Source organism: Eulemur rufifrons, chromosome 30 (genome assembly GCF_041146395.1).
Source record: "Eulemur rufifrons isolate Redbay chromosome 30, OSU_ERuf_1, whole genome shotgun sequence".
Lineage (NCBI taxonomy): Eukaryota > Metazoa > Chordata > Mammalia > Primates > Lemuridae > Eulemur > Eulemur rufifrons.
The window spans coordinates 101,823,130-101,834,504 of NC_091012.1; positions in this window are offsets into that span (position 1 = coordinate 101,823,130).

Genomic DNA, 11,375 nt, shown 5'->3' on the forward strand with positions numbered 1-11,375 from the left:
TCAGAAAATTCAAATTCTAGGAAACACACACCCAAAAAGAACAGAGACCTCATATCCTGTGACAAACTCTCAGAAAGATTAAAAAACCACACAAGCTGAGACATACACCAACAAGTATTTCAGAGAAATAACATCTGGGCCATATACCCACAAACAGATCACAGACCTCAATCCCTGGAACATATGCAAATAAAAATATCAGATACTTCACATGCCAGGACATACACCCAAGAACAGATCAGAGCACTCACACCCTGGGAAATAAACCAAAGACTAGATCAGGGACTGCACATATTGGCATACACATCAACAAAGAGACCAGAGACTCAAATCCTGGGGCATAAACCCCAAACACCTTAGAGACCTCACATGCTGGGACAAACAATGAAGGTCAAAACCTCATAACCTGGGACATAGAGCTATGAACAGATCAGAGACCATACACTGCTGATAAACATACACGAACTGACTGGCACCCTCACATCCTGAGACACAGAACCACAAGGAGTTCAGAGAACTCATGTCTTGACATACAGCCACAACCAAATCAGTCTCAACATCCTGGGACACAGACCCTCAAAGAGACCAGAGACTTCACACCCTTGGACATACACCCACAAACAGGTAACAGACCTTGCAAGCTAGAAATACATACAGAACTAGATGAAAGACCTTTCATCCTGGGACATAAACCCAAAAAGAGGCTCCAGAGAACTCATGTCTTAGGACTGCAGTCCCCAACTCCCAGGCTGTGGAGTGGTACTGGTCTGTGGCCTGTTAGGAACTGGGCCACACACAGCAGGAGGTGAGTGGTGAGCTAGCGAAGTTTCATCTGTATTTACAGCCGCTTCCCATCACTAACATCACTGCATAAGTTCTGCCTCCTGTCAGATCAGCAGCGGCATTAGATTCCCATAGGAGCGTGAACCCTACTGTAAACTGCATATGTGAGGGATCTAGGTTGCGCACTCCTTATGAGAATCTAATGCCTGATAATCTGAGGTGGAGATGAGGCAGTGATGCTGGGGAGTGGCTGCAAATACAGATTATCATTAACAGAGAGATTTGACTGTACAGAGACCATAATAAATCAGTTGCTTGCAGACTCATATCAAAACCCTATCCGTGAGTGGCAAGTGACAATTAAGACGCATCTGGTGGCAGGCTTTATAGTGGTAAGGGAGTTGATGTACTTCAATTGTAAAGCTGCATCTGGTGGCAGGCTTTAAGTCAGCATCTGACACTTATCTTAGTCCACACGTGGCCTGCCCACTATTTTATTTACCACTTTCATCTGTGCCTCTTTCCTGCACTGCACACTTGTCTCTGTCACGGTTTTGGTAAGCCTACAAGCTAACTCTAGCAAAAATGAGTAAAAAACAAATGTCACTGGAGAGCTTTGAAAAGGGGGAAAGACACAATGATGAGACAGCAGAAGACTCTAAGATCGCCAACAAAATGAAAGCTGCATTTAAAAGAAAATACTGAAAGTCCTACCTAAATTATGGGTTCACTGCAACAGGTGATTCACATTCTCCAAGCCCGCTTCATATAAGATGTGGTGACCAGCTGTCCAACGAAGCCGTGAATACTTCAAAACTGCTTCCCCACATGGAGACCATGCACCCTGCATTAAAAGACAAGGCTTTGGAGTTTTTCAAAAGAAAAAACCATGAACACGAAGAACAGAAGCAATTATGGATTGCCACCACTTCATCAAATGTGTCTGCACTGAGAGCGTCATTCTCAGTGGCTAACCGCATTGCTAAAGCTAAGAAGCCCCTTACTATTGGTGAACAGTCAATCCTGCTGCTAAGGACATTTGCCGTGAACTTTTAGGAGAGAATGCAGTTCAAAAGGTGGCACGTGTCCCTCTTTCAGCTAGCACCATAACTAGACACACTGACGAAATAGCAGAGGATACTGAGGCACAATTGTTAAAGAGCAGCTGCCATGACCAGACAGCTTTCTGGTTTCACTACCAGGGTCAAGGAGGTCACTTCTGAATGTGAGTCTATGCACTGTGTCATCCATAGAGAAATGCTGCCTAGCTGAAAAATGTCACCTGAACTAAACGTTTTGTAGGATGTGATTAAAATTATCAAGCAAAGTACATGCCCTTATCTCATGTCTGTTCACGCAGCTCTGTGAGGAGATGGACACAGAGCACACGCGTCTTCTCTTAATTTTTTTTGAGACAGAGTCTCACTCTGTTGCCCAGGCTAGAGTGAGTGCCGTGGCGTCAGCCTAGCTCACAGCAACCTCAAACTCCTGAGCTCAAGGGATCCTCCTGTTTCAGCCTCCCGAGTAGCTGGGACTACAGGCATGCACCACCATGCCCGGCTAATTTTTTCTATATATATTTTTAGCTGTCCATATAATTTCTTTCTATTTTTAGTAGAGATGGGGTCTCGCTCTTGCTCAGGCTGGTCTCGAACTCCTGAGCTCAAACGATCTGCCCACCTCGGCCTCCCAGAGTGCCAGGATTACAGGCGTAAGCCACCGCGCCCGGCCACGCGTCTTCTCTTATACACAGAAGTGAGATGGCTTTCTAAAGGTAGATCATTGGCCAGAGTTTCTTTTTTCTTTTTTTTTTTTGAGACAGAGTCTCACTCTGTTGCCTGGGCTAGAGTGAGTGCCGTGGCGTCAGCCTAGCTCACAGCAACCTCAAACTCCTGGGCTTAAGCGATCCTACTGCCTCAGCCTCCCAAGTAGCTGGGACTACAGGCATGCGCCACCATGCCCGGCTAATTTTTTGTATATATATATTTTAGTTGTCCATATAATTTCTTTCTATTTTTAGTAGAGACGGGGGTCTCACTCTTGCTCAGGCTGGTCTTGAACTCCTGACCTCGAGCGATCCACCCGCCTCGGCCTCCCAGAGTGCTAGGATTACAGGCGTGAGCCACCGCGCCCGGCCTGGCCAGAGTTTCTGAGTCATGAGAGGCATTCCAGAGATTTCTTTTAGAAAAACGGTCACCACTGGCAGCACATTTCAAGTGACACAGAATGAGGTGCAAAACTTGCTTACTTGTGTGACATATTCAACCTGCTCAATGAACTCAATCTGTCACTTTAGGGGAGAATGACAACTGTGTTCAAGTCGGCAGATGAAGTGGCTGCATTCAAAGCCAAACTGGAATTATGGGGGCGACAAGTGAACCTTGGGATTTTTGACGTGTTTCAAACATTAGCAGAGATTTTGAAACAGACTGAGCCAGGGCCTTCTTTCTCCCAGCTGGTGCATGAGCACCTATCTCAGCTTTCAAAAGGGTTTGAGCATTACTTCCCAACCACAAAAGACCCCGAAACTGGGAAGGACTGGATCCCCGACCCACTCACTTGTGAATACGCCAGGTGAACAGACTTTTTTCCGTGCTAGAAGATTAACTGCTTGAGATTGCAAATGATGGTGGCCTTAAAAGTATGTTTGAGACAACGTCAAATCTCCATACGTTTTGGATGAAAGTCAAGGCCGAATATCCTGAGATGGCCACGAAAGCACTGAAAAGCCTGCTTCCGTTTCCAACAGCCTATCTTTGTGAAGCAGGGTTTTCTGCAGGGACAGCAACCAAAACAAGATTACAGAGTAGTCTGGACATAAGCAGCACACTTTGGGTGTCACTGTCTCCTGTCTCCCACACCCCCAGATGGGAATGTCTAGTTGCAGGAAAACAAGCTCAGGGCTCTGACTGATTCTGCATTATGGTGAGTTGTATAATTATTTCATTACATATTACAATGTAATAATAATAGAAATAAAGTACACAATAAATGTAATGCATTTGAATCATCCCAAAACCATACCCCTCACCCCCTGGGGTACATGGAAAAATTGTCTTCCATGAAACCTGTCTCTGGTGCCAAAAAGGTGGGGGACTGCTGTCTTAAGACATACACTCACAATCACAACAGAGACCTCACAACCTAAGATGTGACTCACAAACGATCAGAGATCATATGTCAAGGGACATATATCCACAGAGAGATCAGATACTGCCAACCCTAGGACATACATTGAAAAAAGACCAGGGAAATGCACATCCTGGGAAATGCACTTAAAAATCCTAGGGAATAAATCCACAAAGAGAGTAAAGACAATCAAACACTGGAATATATAAGCCCACAAACAGATCAAAGACCACATACCCTAAGACATATATATCCATAAATAGTTTGAGATCTCACATCCTGGAACAAACAGTAAGAAACAAATCAGAGTCCTTAAATGTTTGACAATACACATGCAGAGATCAGCAATATAATTGCCTGGGACACTGAAAATGTTCACAGACTTCACATGCTAGAAAATATACCCCAAAACAGATCAGAAACTTCATATCCTAGGACACACAACCTCAAATAGATCACAGACATAAAATCCTGCAAAACACACTCACAAACCATTCACAAACCTTGTGGCCTGGAACTACGATGACAAACAAATCACAGAGACCTCACATCTGAGGACTATACCTACAAAGAGAATACAGATAACAGATCCTGAGACACACACCCAGAAACCTATCAGTGACTGAAATCCCAGGAATATAGCTGCAAAACAGATCAGAGAGCTCACGTCCTGGGATATACACTGACAAAAAGATTAAAGACCTCACAACCTGGAGACCGCACTCACACACAGATCAAGACCTCCAATCCAGCAATATGAATGGTCAAACAGCTCAGAGACCTCACATCCTGGAACACAAAAAAAACAAACAGGCCGGGCGTGGTGGCTCACGCCTGTAATCCTAGCACTCTGGGAGGCCGAGGTGGGTGGATCATTTGAGCTCAGGAGTTCGAGACCAGCCTGAGCAAGAGTGAGACCCCATCTCTACTAAAAATAGAAAGAAATTATATGGACAACTAAAATATATATATACAAAAATTAGCCGGGCATGGTGGCGCATGCCTGTAGTCCCAGCTACTCGGGAGGCTGAGGCAGGAGGATCGCTTAAGCCCAGGAGTTTGAGGTTGCTGTGAGCTAGACTGACGCCACGGCACTCACTCTAGCCTGGGCAACAGAGTGAGACTCTGTCTCAAAAAAAAAAAAAAAAAAAAAAAAAACAAACAAGTCAGAGACTTCAAATTCTGCCATATATAGCCATTATCAAGTCATACTTCACATGCTGAAAAATGCACCCAGAAACAGATGGCAGACATGACACCTTGCAGCATGACTCCCAAAGAGATCAGATGATGCAAGCATTTTGGCTTCAAATCTCTCTCTGTGTGACCTCTGCTTCCATCATTACTTCACCTTTTGTGACTCTATTTCCATCATCACATGGCCCTCTCTGACTCGACGTACATAGTCACTTAGTCTTCTCTGACCCTGAAGGTCCTACCTTCCTCATATAAAGACTTATGATTAGGCCAGGCACAGTGGCTCATGCCTGTAATCCTAGCACTCTGGGAGGCCAAGGCGGGTGGATTGTTTGAGCTCAGAAGTTCGAGACCAGCCTGAGCAAGAGCAAGACCTCGTCTCTACTAAAAAACAGAAAGAAATTATATGGACAACTAAAAATATATATAGAAAAAATTAGCCGGGCATGGTGGTGCATGCCTGTAGTCCCAGCTACTTGGGAGGCTGAGGCAGAAGGATTGCTTGAGCCCAGGAGTTTGAGGTTGCTGTGAGCTAGGCTGACGCCATGGTACTCTAGCCAGGGCAACAGAGTGGGACTCTGTCTCAAAAAAAAAAAAAGACTTATGATTAGAGCGGGCCCACCTAGGTTGTCCATCTCAGGATGCTTACTTAATAATATATCTGCCAAATCCCTTTTCCAGATAAGACAACATATTAACAAGTTCTAGGAGTAAGGCAAGAACATATTTGGGGATCCATTATTTGACGGAACAGAACATATATGAACAAACAAAGAGAAAGCTCACATCCTGGGACTTTTACCCATGAACTGCTAACAGATCTCATATCTGGAGTCATATACCTCCAAAGGGATCAGAGAACTCTCACTCTGGAAAATATACCGAAAAGCATCAGAGAGCTACACACTCTGGACAAACATCAGCTGAAGCTTACAGTCCTTGTACCCTGGAAATTAAACCCACAAATACATAAGAAAACTCACTTTCTGGGAGGTACAAATCCAAAGAGAAGAGGGACCTGACATGCTAGGATATACAGAGATCGGGGACCCCACATGCTGGGACAAACACCCCCAAACAGACCACACATCCAACTCTGGGATACACACACACACACACACACACACATGTAAACATGAAGACCAGAAAAAAACACATTCACTGATATACACCCACAAACAGGTCAGGGATCTCACAGACTGGACATATAACCACAAAAAGAATGGGCCTCACTCCCTTTGCAAACACCCTGAGGAGAGGATACACTCACAACTATGACACACACACCCAAACAGATCAGAGACCTAACTTGAGAAACACACCTATAAACCATACCAGAGACTTCTGATCCAGCAACGTGAACCACCAAACAGGTCACAGACCTCACATGCAGAAAACACTCCCTGAAGAAGTACAGGGACCTGCCGCCTTTGGGTATACACCTGCAAGGAGATCAGAGATCTCATGCCATGAGACATAAACCCACAAAGTGTTCAGAAACCTCACATTGTAGATACATTTACCACAATGGATAAGAAATCTGACATCTGCTATAAATACCGACACAAATCAGAAAACTTTTATGTTTACAAGTACCCCCAAAATATCAGACATCTGACAACCTGGAACTTATACCTACGAACAGTTCAGAAAACTCACTCCAGGGATGTAGATCCACAAACAGAGCAGAGACCTCACATCCTAGGACATGCATTCAGAATCAGATCACAGAACTCACTTCCTGAGAGAACACCCTCAGAGAGGTGAGAGACCTCACTCTCTGCTTCATTCACCAGCAAACACACCAGAGGCTTCACACCATGAGACAGAGACAAACAAATAGAACAGGGAGTCTCACATCCTGGGACATAAACCCAGAAACAGATCAGGGGTTTCAAGCAAAAGGAATATGTGCCCACCAAGAGCTCAGAATCCTTACACTCTGGAGTTACTCACCTCAACAGACTAGAGGACTCACATGCTGGGACATTTACAAAAATCAGACTGAAGACCTCCCATCCTAGGACACACCCCCCCAAAAAAAGCTGAGAGCACAAATTCTGGGACACACACCATGAAATAGATCAAACAAGCACTCTGGGAGGCCGAGGCGGGAGGATCGTTTGAGGTCAGGAGTTCAAGACCAGCCTGAGCAAGAGTGAGGCCCTGTCTCTACTAAAAATAGAAAGAAATTATATGGACAACTAAAAATATATAGAAAAAATTAGCCGGGCATGGTAGCGCATGCCTGTAGTCCCAGCTACTCGGGAGGCTGAGGCAGGAGGATCGCTTGAGCCCAGGAGTTTGAGGTTTCTGTGAGCTAGGCTGACGCCACGGCACTCTAGCCCAGGCAACAGAGTGAGAGTCTGTCTCCAAAAAAAAGAAATATATCAAACAGATCAGAGACTTAATACCCTGGTTCATACATCTCCACAGAGACCAGAGACCTCTGCTATCAGACACACACACTCACAAACGGGTCATGGAATTCATATTCTGAGATATGCACCGACAATGAGATAGAGACACCACAACATTGGACACTATTGGTTTTCTATTGCTGCTGCAACAAATCACTATAAGCTTTTTGCTGTAAAACAACATAAATTTATCTTCCATTTCTGCAGATCAGAGGACTGACGAGGAGACTTACAGGGTTTACAGGTCAAGGTGTTGGCAGAGCTGACTTCTTTCTGGAGTTCCTTGGGGAGAATCCAGTTCCCGTGGGCTGCCTGCATTCCTGAGCTCACGGCCCCTTCCTCCACCCTGCAAGTCAGCAGTGTTTCACCTTCAAATCTCCCTTTCTCCCTCCCCCGTCTGTCTCGCTCTTTAGATCCAACTCTCCTCTCTCTCTCTCTTCATATATATATACATATATATATATATATATATATATATATATATATCTGCTATATCTCACTCTCTGTTTATGTTTTAATACCATCTTCTCTCACTCTGCTTCCATCATTACATCACCTTCTCTGTTGTCTTCATACCTCCTTCATACAAGACATCTGTGATTACACTGGACCTACCCAGATAATCTAGGACAATTTCCCTGTCTCAGGATGCTTAACTTAATCACATCTGCAAAGTCTCCCTTTCCACATAAATCAGCATAATCATAGGTTCCAGGGAATAGGAAGTGAACGTCTTTGGGGTGCCATTATCCAGCCATGAGACACACACACACACACACACACACACACAGCTCACAGACCTTACAGCCCGAGTCATAACACTTCCAAATAGCTCAGACACCTCTGACATACATCCAAAAAGAGCAGAGAGATACACATTCTGGGACACATACCAAAGAATGCTCAGAATCCTCAATCACTTGGAATTAAACTCACAAACACATAAGCGAACTCACCATCTGGGATGTACATACTCAGAGAGAACAGGGACCTGACATTATAGGATATATACCCACAAAGAGATCAAGAGCCCCACATCCCATGAAATATGCCCCCAAACAGATCAAACCTCCAAACCTGGGACATACACAAACAAATTGCAGAGAGAAACACATTCTTAGACATAAACCCACAAACAGGTTAGGTACCTCACAAACTGGGATGTGATATAACAATAAACAGAATAGACCTCACACCCTTGACAAACACATACAAAGAGATCATATACTCACATAGTGTGATGTACACTAGCAAAGAGATCACAGACCTCATGTAAGAAATACAACCAAAAAGGGATCAGAGACCTCAAATCCTGCAATATGAAACTACAAACAGGCTAGAGACCTTATGTGCAGGATATATGCCCATAATAAGTACAGAGACCTGACATCTTAGGACATACACTCACAAACAGATCAGACACCTCACAACCTGAAATAGATACCCACAAACAAATCAGAGATTTAAAATCATGCAATATATACCCACAATCAAGCCAGAAACCTTACATGCTAGGAAAAAGATCCAGAAACAGATCATAGATCTGAGATCTTGCAACATACACCCATAAAGAGATCAGAGAGCTTATATTCTGAGACATATTCCCAAACAGGTCAGAGGCTTTCAAACCAAAGGAAGTAACCCAAGAAGAGCTCAATAACTTCACAACCTGGACACACACACAACTCAACAGATCATATATATATATATATATATATATATATATATGAACTTACAGGTGATTTCAAGTATACAGGAGGATGTGTGTAGGTTATATGCAAATATGACAGCATTTTACATAAGGGACTTCAGTATCCATGGATTTTGGTATCTGCAGGTCTTGGAACCAATCCCCCACAAATACTGAGTGATGACTGTATAATATATATGTAACATAATAAATATACATACATATATAAAATATATATATAACATAATAAATATACATGCATAAAATATATGTATATCAGAAAACAAATCACATATGCTTGGAAATATACCCCCAAAACCTCAGAGATTTGACAACCTAGAACAATGTATGCCCCGACAGGTAAAGGAACCCACATCTTGGGATGTATATCCATAAACAGCTCAGAGACCAAACATTTCCTAGGGCATGCTTTCATAAAAAGATCAGAAAACCCAGATCCTGGGAGAACACCTTCAACACAGGTCAAAGACTTCATGCTCTGGTTCATTCACCAGTGAACACACTAGACATTTCACACCATCAGATGCCACTGAACAAACAGATCAGGGAATTCACATCCTGGGATATACACTGACAGATGGATCAGAGACATCACAACCTGGACATGTACCCACAAACATCAGAGGCTTCAGGCCATGGGACCTAAAACCACAAAGAGTTTACAAACTTCCTACCTGGACATACATACCCAACTAGATCAGAGGCCACACATCTTAGGGTGTGGATCCAAAAACAGATCAGAGAATTCACAACATCAGACACACCCCCACAAGTATATCAGGGCATTCACATCCTGGGACATATACCAACAAAGAGATAACAGACCTCACAACCTGGACATGTAACCATAAACAGATCAGGTACTTCATACAATGTGCTATAAAGCATCAAACAGATCAGGCAGCTGAAATCATGGGGTATGCACCAACAAACAGATTATGATAAGGAAAACCCCCATCTATTACTTAACACAACAGCCACCTGAGACCCCTACCCCTCACGGAAGACCCGAATTAACATAATACTAACCTAACACCTGGCAGATCAACATAACACTAAACCTATTACTTGGTGCAACAACTAACCTAACCTATTACCTGGTGGACATTAGTCACCTGAGACCTCTCCCCTTGAATCACCCCAACTTAATGAAAATGAAAAAAATTACATAGATGGGGCTCAAAATTTAATGACGAGACCCCTCTGAGCCCGCCGGCAAATAAACCTTAATTCTCCGACTTTCCGTGTGCTACTCGGTTTATCTTTGAGACCACTGACTATAACACTTGCTGTAACATTTTGGTTTTCTGACAGGAAAACCGACCACGCTGGCCCCTTGAAGCCACCGGTTCGGAGACAGGCGCAGCGACCCGCGGGACCTCAACGACAAAAGCAAACCGGTACCAACCGCCTTTTTGCGAAATATCTTCACTCCTCAGGAGCTCCCGCAGGCCGAGAGGTCCTGAACTCGCCTGGACATGCCAGAAAAAAAGACAAGTCAAATCAGGTCTAAAGACATTGGACCAGGTAAGGTCCCGGGACCCATCCGAGTCAGGCCCGTCAGACGACGGAAGAAAAACTTGTTCACCTCCTAAGTACAAAAAATTCCCAGGGTAAAAATATATAACCTCTGCCTGTCTAAGTGAGTAAGTAAAAAATGACTGTGGTTCCACGACTACGGCTACGAAATCTGAGTGAGTCCTCACCTGCGGTTCTGTGGCGGCGTCATAAGGACATAACAATAATTCACTCCCCTAAAAGGAGCGACCAGGCCCGGGATTTATACGGACACACCTTAGCCAAGACAAACCTAAGGTTCCCACGAAGGACACAGCCAGGCGGACACCTGAGAAAACCCCCATTTATAAAGAGTGACTGTTTGTGGTTCCACGACTACGACTACGAAATCTGAGTGAGTCCTCACATGCGATTCTGTGGTGGCGTCATACGACATAACAGTAATTCACTCCCCTAAAAGAAGCAACCAGGCCCGGGATTTATACGGACACACCTTAGCCAAGACGCGCCTAAGTTCCCCGAGAGACGCAGCCAGGCGGACACTTGAGAGAACCACCCCCACCCAGCCCCACTCCGCTTTGTCTGTTAAGCTGCGACACGGTTCAAGGGTCTAAAAT